The sequence below is a fragment of the Elaeis guineensis genome, chromosome 6 (genome assembly GCF_000442705.2).
Source record: "Elaeis guineensis isolate ETL-2024a chromosome 6, EG11, whole genome shotgun sequence".
In the NCBI taxonomy this organism is placed as follows: domain Eukaryota; kingdom Viridiplantae; phylum Streptophyta; class Magnoliopsida; order Arecales; family Arecaceae; genus Elaeis; species Elaeis guineensis.
In genome coordinates this window covers 116,330,022-116,339,473 of record NC_025998.2, presented here as the reverse complement: position 1 = coordinate 116,339,473, position 9,452 = coordinate 116,330,022, and positions in this window count along the sequence as shown.

Sequence of the window (9,452 nt, the reverse complement as noted above, 5' to 3'; positions counted from 1 at the left end):
GACAAAGGTGAAAGACATGCTCATCCAGCAAGGATTGATCGATGCTCTTTTGTGCGAGAAGCCGATCACCATGGAGGTGCAGGATTGGAGATGGCTACTGATGCAGACAGTGAGTACCATCCGCATATACCTAGCGGATAAGGTGGTGATCCATGTGCTTAGCGAGACTTCTCTGACAGTGCTGTAGTCGAAGCTCGAGAAGTTGTACATAGTGAAATCTCTCACCAACACTCTCTTCCTCTGGAGGCAGTTCTACCAACTGCGGATAACTGAGAGATAGAGCATGCAGAAGCATCTCAGTCACTTCTAGAAGATCCTCACCGACCTCCTCAGTGTTAGCGAGAATGTTGAGAAGAAGACCAGGGCACTGGTCTTGATAGCATCGCTTCTCCTTTCGTATGAGTTCTTGATGATTGCTCTTCTAATGAGGAAGAGCACCATCAAGATAGACGAGGTCACCATGATGATTCTCTAGAATGAGATTCTTAGGAGGAAGAACCCAGCTTCGAGCTCAAGTGGCGGCAGCTCAGCTTTGGTGGTTTCTAAAAGAGCGAGAGGTGGTAGATTGAGCGATAAGAGATCACGACGAAGGTAGTCCAAGTCCCGAACGAGAAACTTAAGCAAGACCAGATGTTATCGGTGTGACAAGTTGGAGCATCTAGCTAGAGATTGCTCTTAACTCAGAGATCAAATGATGGCTACTGTAGCGACAGCCAATAGCGATTCAAAGGAAGATGTTCTGGAGATATCTGATGAGATATCTACTTCTTTCCAACAGTAGATATTAGATTCTGCATGCACCCATCATGTCTGTTATAGAAAGGAATAGTTTGACTCTCTAGAAAATAGTGAGGGTACTGTTTATCTATCGGATGGATCGAGCTGTGCGATCAGAGATATCGGGACGGTCAGCTGGAAGACACATAATGGTGCAATGAGGAGATTGGGGAAGGTCTGATACATATCCAATTTTAGACAAAATCTTATCTCACTAAGCAGACTGGATTCGAGAGGCTACAGGACAGTAGTTGGTGGAGGAATTCTGAAGGTGCTACGCAGTGATAGGATTATTATGGAGGGGAAGAAAAAGACTAGAGGATATAATGGTGCAATGAGGAGATTGGGGAAGGTCTGATACATATCCAATTTTAGACAAAATCTTATCTCACTAAGCAGACTGGATTCGAGAGGCTACAGGACAGTAGTTGGTGGAGGAATTCTGAAGGTGCTACGCAGTGATAGGATTATTATGGAGGGGAAGAAAAAGACTAGAGGATATTACTATCTGACAGAGAATCCAGTGCGAGGTAGAGCTTCAGGAGCCAGGAGGAGCCCAGAGCGAGATGGAGCTCCAAGTAGAGGTAGATCGGACACGAGATGCGAGACTCGAGAGGATGAAAGATGATATCGCAAGGTGAGATTCTTATTACCACAGGATGATACCCCGAGTAGGTCTCAGGTCAAGAGGAGCACAGCATACGATGAAGATAGGATCGTGCAGCCTGGCTTGACTCTCATGTCTACCCATCCATGATCCGTAGGAGATTGCCCCAGGGCATGGGGGCGAGGAGATTCAGAAGCTCTCAGAGTCAGGAGAAGGCCGAATGTCGAGTCAAGATAGAGATTTTTAAGATTTGATGTCTCGAGATTCGATCTATATTGAGTTCACAATGAGGTCCGTGATGAAAAATGGAGTCCAATGAGCCCAAGATCACCTCAAATGAAGTCCAAATGAAGGAGATATGCTTGATTGAAGTTGGCACAAAATCTGGAGCAGTGGAAGACCAACGACGACCGATGGCGACTGGCAGTGGGCCGATGGAGCGACGACGGTGCGGCTACGTGCTGCCGCATGGCCATGCACCGCAGCATGCGGCCCTGACTCGGCAGCGCGTGGCCCGAGCGTGACGGAGTGCGGCCCAGGCTCGGGCGCACACGCGCGACGTGGCCCAGGCCCAAGCACGTGCGCACGGGCGCGGCCTAGGCCTGCGCATGCGCGGGGGTGGTTCAACAGCCTGAATAGTCTGATCCACGGTGGATCGGGCGGTGCACAGAGGGGCTTGTGGATCGAGGGGGTGTTTCCCCTCGGTTTCTCACGATCCACAGTTGATCGGACATCATTTTTCCGACGTTTCTCATGGTCTACGGCTTATCTAATGGATCGAGGCACGATCGAGTGGCTTACGGTGCTGCTGGTCTCGATCCGATGGTTCAAAGGAGTTCTCTGGGTGTTGTGAGGAGTCCTTATCATAATCTAACTCATTTTTTAAGCCTTTAAAAGGCCTGTTCATGAACAGAGGCCCAGGCGTGTGGCACGGTTTCGTCAAGCAAAAAATCCAAAACCCAGAGAGAGAGAGAGCATATGCAAGTCGCTGAGAAGATCAGAAGTAGGGCTTCTGGACAGTGGATAGCGATCGCTTCAGGGGTTCAGGAGGGTCTTTCTAGAGAGAGAGCTTTTGTGAGGGAGAACTTCTTGTGAGAAAGAGATTGGGTGTACAAGGGTTGATGGTGTGGTCTCCTCTTATAATTTTTCTTCTTTTTTTTCTTATAGTAAAGTTTTGCATGTCCCATGGAGGTGGGCTTTTTTTTAGCTGATCCATGTATTTAATTATTTTTATTTTATTTCTTTTTTTTTTCTGCTACGACATGCAGTATCGAAAAGGTCCTGGGAGGTGGTATCCTGATCAGACATCCACCTACAGCTTGAAGCTACCAAATAGGGAAGCTTCACCAGGTAGGAGGTCGGAGTGGCCTAATAGGGAAGCTTACAATGGCTAGGATTTTGGATCTTAGCAGCTAAATAGGGAAGCTTACGATGGGTAGGGTTTTGGATCTTAGCGGCCGAATAAGGAAGGCATACGATGGCTAGGGTTTTATATTGGGCTTTATATATGAGGATTTAATCAGATCGGATTTGAGGCGGTGCATATTATTATCCATACCCGACTCGAATTTATTTTATATTTTTTTCTAGAACCCACATCCGTCCCAAATTTTAATTGGATCGAGTAAAATTCATCCCATTTAGGTCCGGTCAGATCGGATATCCGATGGATCAGAAAAAATAGCCACCTCTATTTAATAGTATTTTTCTAGATTGCTTGCAATAAGATCCAAGCACAAAAATGGGATTCCAAAATATTTATTTTTTCTACAAAAAATAACTCGATACTTTTGTGAAAAATTGATAATTAGCTAAATTTTGTATGCTAAATATTGGGTAGCCATATCTTGTCTAGCATGTCTCAGTGTTTATTTTAAAAAAGAAAAAACACTGATTTTGTTAAGTTCTAAGATTTGCTCTTAAGCGATGGCCAAAATTATATGGCTCCAATTGCATTATACTCGTTCCCTGCTAGCTTATCCAAACCCGAAGTGATTTGGTGAGAGGTTATAATTAGCAAATTGAAATCTCAATGGTTGAGGGCTTGGCCAAATTTTGCCAAATTTTGGATAATTTTTCATAGTTAATCTTTTCTATATTGGATTGGCATTTCTAATTATTATTTGTTGCTCACTTAATAGCTTTTGAAATAAAGTTATACTTGACAAATGTTTAAATTCTTTTAATATAATAACTAATAATTATGTCATAATATTTGTTATAATATAATTATGATTGTTATTATTATAAATATAGATTATAATAAGGGGTATATAGTCTTGGTAAAAGAGTAAAAAAGTATTTGAAGTTTGTCAAAAAATTTAACGAGAGATAAAATAATTTTATTAATATAGAAACTCACTTGTCACATACTTTATTTATCTTTTCTTACATCCTTCCAATTGAAAAGATACAAATTGATAGATCATAATCGGTGGACAATTCCTCTTGCTCATTTGTTATTCTTAAGATTTTTTTAATCAAATAGTATATAGAGCCTATCCATCCTCCCACTTAGTATCCCAACCAAATATAGGGTTAAAGTTCATGAGATAAGTAGCAACTAAAACAAAGGGAATCAGTTTGGCTTGGAATGGAAATTTAGTAATCCAAATCTAATTCACATTTGAAATGTTGGATTTGACTCCAAATATGGCCTAATTATTTCTTAATCAAGTATAACTCATTGGGTCAACCACATGTATGGAATTAATTATAGTAAGCTCAATTAATTAAAGAGTTCTATTTTGAATCAAATCTAGACTGGAAATCAACTCTAATTAGAGTTAGTCTTTTGATGTGATAAGACAAGTGCATGTATAAATATAGAGGTGGTATGATTCTTTTCTCCAACTCTCAGAAAGATATGATTAATTGTCATCGATCCTCTATATTAAGGAAGGTGAGGAGAGAGAAGATCAGACGCTCCATAAGAGAAGATTAGACATCCTGTGGGCTACGTGATCATCATATTGGATAAATGATGATGCAAGATATGATTTATTTACAATTTTAATTTTTGAATGAATATTGGAGCACAATCTAGGCATGAAAAAATAAATTTATCTAACATGTGGTATTAGAGCACCGATTTCATGCTTTCTATTCATGTAAAAATTTTTGACTTATTTTTGAAATATTAAAATCATATCTTTTTTATTTTTTCCAAAATAAATCAAGGTTTAAAAAATTAAATTATAGTTTTCTTAATTTTTTTTTAAAAAGGGGTTTTTTGGATCAACCCATGCTGTCTGACGAACAGGGCAATAGCCATGGCCACTACCTTGCTGGTGATGAATTGCTGGACTGGGAGAGGGGGCTATTGCTTCCCGATGGTGGCGGCACTGCCGCACGTAACATCTTAGTGCAGTCACGGGAATAATGGCCTGTGCCACTATGGTGGGAAGCGACAGGTCTTCCGCTGCCCTCCCTGCTTCCTTCTCTGACGGTCGGGGAGAATTGGGGCACCGTTCGATCCCTTGTGTGGCATGGAAGAAACCCCTCTCTCGATCAGATTAGGAAAGATGGGATTTAGGTTTTGGATCCTAACAGATCCAGATCTAAACCCATTCTAATTTAAGTTCACCCATTATAGCCATCAGAGTTCGGGTTTTAGGTTTAATCTATTAAGGTTTCAGATCAGAACCGAATCCGATAATCTGAGATTATTTTAAACTTTTTACAAATAACAGCCTGAAGAATAATTTATTAAGAAAGATCCCTGCCATTTTCTAACAGACTTTATTTTAAAGCAGCTACTTTATGGAAAAGTCTCTTTTCTTTCTGTTATTTATGGTTAAGTCCTCTATTATTAAGGTTTTTGATAAAACTACTATAACTTGCTTATTTTTCATCCGATTTGAGTGATTTTTTAACCATTAGACTTGTGATGGCTTGAGGAACATTTTGGTTAAATTTTTTCAATATGATAAAATATTTAAATAATTTATAGATTATTTATTTAATAATTTTGCTCACTACTGCTTTATTTAAGCATATTTTTGCATAGTCCCAAAGGGCCCAGAGTACTCTATGGATCTTGGATAGCTGAGTCATTGATGGTTAATGATTTTTTCTCTCATTATAGTTTGAAATTGCATAAAGGTATATCTATTACAGTTGACCCAAAGATGGCTGTAATCAAATATAAAATTAACAGTAATAGATTGACTAACTTGAATTGCATAAAGACAGAAAGTTCTACACCCAAAGATGAGAATAATCTTGGATTCTTATAATCATAGTTAGTTAAACCATTAAAAGTATAACTAATATGATAAGACATAGTTTAAACATAAATTATGTATTCATACCATAATTATTATTCTTGCTTACATATTTCATATTATTATTGGTTATAAAAATTTTTATATTTATGATTTATGTGATGCATATTTTGGCATTGATTATTTTGTTTAGATTTATGATTAAATTATTTACGACACCTATCACATGCTATGAGTCTTGTTGAAATATGTTTTATAGCGGTATAATAAGTGTTATTAGCAGAATTATATTTTAAAAATCTACATCATGATCATAATTATAAGCATGTTCTTTTATTTATAGATATAACCCCTGCTTTACTCTTGTCGCATCTATTTAATATTCTCATACTGAATAGATCTAATTATCCTGATTGGCACAAGCTACTTCTCAATATCCTAAAATGCCTACACCTAGATTTGGCCCTTTGTAAGCCTCAGCCTGATCTACTTACTCCCACTAGTTCTTCAGATCATAAAAAATTATATAAAAAGTGAGAGCATTCTAATAAATTATCTCTTATGATTATTAATAGCTCTATAGCAAAAGATATTAGGGGATCTATTATTGATAATCTTTTGGATACCTTTTCTCTATAGAACAACAGTTTATCAAATTAAATAAAGTCTTAGCTAGTACCCTAATAAATAAGTTAACTTCTATAAAATATGATGGATTTTTTTGAAGTATGAAAGTATATTATCAAAATACATAATATAGCTGAAAAATTGAATGATTTGGATATGTCAGCACCTGAAAATTTTTTATCCAATTTATTCTCAATTCTCTTCCATCCCAATTTATCCAATTTAAAATTTACTATAACACACATAAAGAATTATGGTCAATGAATAAACTCATCTCCCAGTGTGTACAGAAAAAAGAAAGATTAAAATAAGAAGAGATCCCAGTTGTTCATGTGGTTACAGAGGAGCATCCTAAAAGAAAATAGGTGAAGAAAGAAAATAAAAGATTGAGCAATCTACCAAAAAAAAGTTCTCACAAATTGAAATATTTTTTTTGTAACAAATAGAGACATATCAAGAAGGATTGTGAGAAAAGAAGGAAATGATTCAAAAAGAAGGATATCTCCTTATCACTTGTTTGTTTTGAAATTGATTTTATTGATATTCCTTTTAATACTTGGTGGATTGATTCGGATGCTGCAATTCATATTTCTAATTCATTACAGTGATTCCTTTCACGTCAAAAGCCAAATGACAGAGAGAGATGAATCTTTATGAAAATTGGATGAAGTCCAAGATCACTTCAGTTGAGACCTGCAGACTTATTACTGAGACTGGATTCAATTTACATCTACATAATGTCTTTTAAGTTCCTTCAGTATCTAGAAATTTAGTTTTCTTATCAAAGCTTGATTTAGAAGGTTTTTATTTATTTTTGTGAATTCAAGTTTTAAATTAATAAAAAATTTCATTTTGGTTGGTACTAGAATATTATGCAATAGATTATATAAAATAAATTTGGATTCTTCTTTTGTACAATCTTTATTTATTTTGAATATCAATGTTGGAATGAAATGTGGTACTGTGAATGAGAGTTCTTCAATATTGTGGTATAAACGATTAGATCACATATCAAAAGAAAGAATGATTAGATTGATTAAAAAAATATTTTACCAAATCTAAATTTTAGTGATTTTGATATATGCATAGATTGCATTAAAGAAAAATAAATTAAAAATCATAAAAAGCATGCCATTAAAAGTCAAAGACTTTTAGAATTGATATATATCGATATTTGTATCTATTTTTTATTTTATTTTGGAGGACAAAGATATTTCATCACCTTTATAGATGATTTTTCATGTTATAGTTATATTTTTCTGTTGCATGAAAAGTCTCAAGCTTTGAAAATCTTTAAGATGTACAAAGCTGAAGTAGAAAATCAATTAGACAGAAAAATTAAGATTGTGAGATCTGATAGGGGTGATGAATATTATGATAGATATGATGAATCTAGCTGTAATCTTAAATTTTTTATCAAATTTTTTGAACAACATGATATTGTAACACAGTACACTAAGCCAAAAAATCTTTAACAAAATGGTGTGACTGAAAGGCGTAATCGCACCTTGATAGACATAGTGAGGAGTATGATTAATTATTCTTCATTAACCTTGAATTTGTAGAGAAAAGCCTTGAAAATTATTATGTATATCCTAAACCTAGTATCTAGTAAGATGTTGCCCAGAAATGGAGCCCAAGAAGGGGGGTGAATTGGATCTTTTTAAAATTTTAAAAGATTAGTGCTCTAAAATAATGTGCTAAAGAAATTGAGTGAAGTGGGTTGATAGTCAATAAAAATAAATTCAAACTCAAAAGAAGGAATGCAAGTAAATGACGTAAAGAACAAGTAAAGAGAAGAAAGCATAGCAAACACAAGAATTTATAGTGGTTCGGTACCAACCTTGCACCTACATCTACTCTCCAAGTCTCTATTTGAGAATTCAATCTACTAAATGGATTCAAAGATTACACCACGTCGGACACCTCCGACCCTTGCCTTTCAAGCAAGAACACTTATTTTTCAGATACAAGCCAACCCTCAACAATCCGATTCAGGGTTTGGATCAATCCAAACGAGTTTTGAAACCCCCCTAAAACTCAAACACCCAAAAATAAATTCAAAAAAATAGGGTATAAAAAATTCAGCACACAATCTTCTTAATTAAATATAATAAATATAATAGATATACAATACTTAAGGGGAAGAAGCTTTTGCTGTACACCCTCAATGAATTTTATACTTGATTGCAGCTGGAGAGTGGTTGGTGAAGCACTTAAATACTTCTATTCTCTCTTTTAGGGCTGAATATGCTTTTCACTGATGTGAGCTTTGAATGTTAGCAAAACTTATGATTTTCTTCTTTAAGAGAGCTTTTATAATTACTATCTACCCTTGAGAATGTCTTAGAGTTGGTTTAGAGCCGTTGGAGAGTGTTTAATGCATATTAAATGCACAAAAAATGGACTGAAAACTAGCCGTTACGCAGCACGTCCAGAATGGGATGTTCCACTAGCATGGGACGTCCCATGGGGCATCCCAATAGGTCAGATAAAAAATTTAATTTTTTATTTTGGTCTCAAGATCTCAAGGGTCATCCCAGGTGGGTCGTCCCACTGCATGCCATGAGCTAAAATGAAGCATATCGGCTGTCCAACGAAAGGGGATCACCCAGATGGGTCATCCCATTTTGTTCCAATCTGATTTTTCATGCATTTAATGTTTAAAACTTATCAGAACACTTTCAAATACTCTCAAGTGGATTCAAATCAATTTGAACATTCTTAAAAGCCTTCAAAAACTTCTCCAACTTGTTGAAACTTTAACTTTTGGCATACTTGATAAAATTTTTCAAACCCAATCTTTTGGACTCCCTGAAATATTACAAAAATAATCTCCAAAGATAGAAAATATATTAGTAGTCTCCTCAAATGGTTTGTGATCATCAAAATCAATTTTTGGAGTAATAATCTCTCTCTTTTTGATGATGACAAAATATTTGAATATACATAAAAAATATCTTTAAAGCTCAAAGAATTTGGGTTTGTGAAGCACTAGAAGAGTTATGCTAAGGATTCAATAAGAGAATCATAATATATATATTTTCAGCAAACTTTAATGATTTAATTCATTTAGCTGAAACTATTTGTGAAGAAATTAGAAAATTTCTAAGAATTGTTCTTATTCGATCAAAATCCTCTTCTTTCTTGTATGAATTAGATTATTTTGATCATTTGAAAATAAATCTCCTTATTTCTTATATAAAGAGTATTTC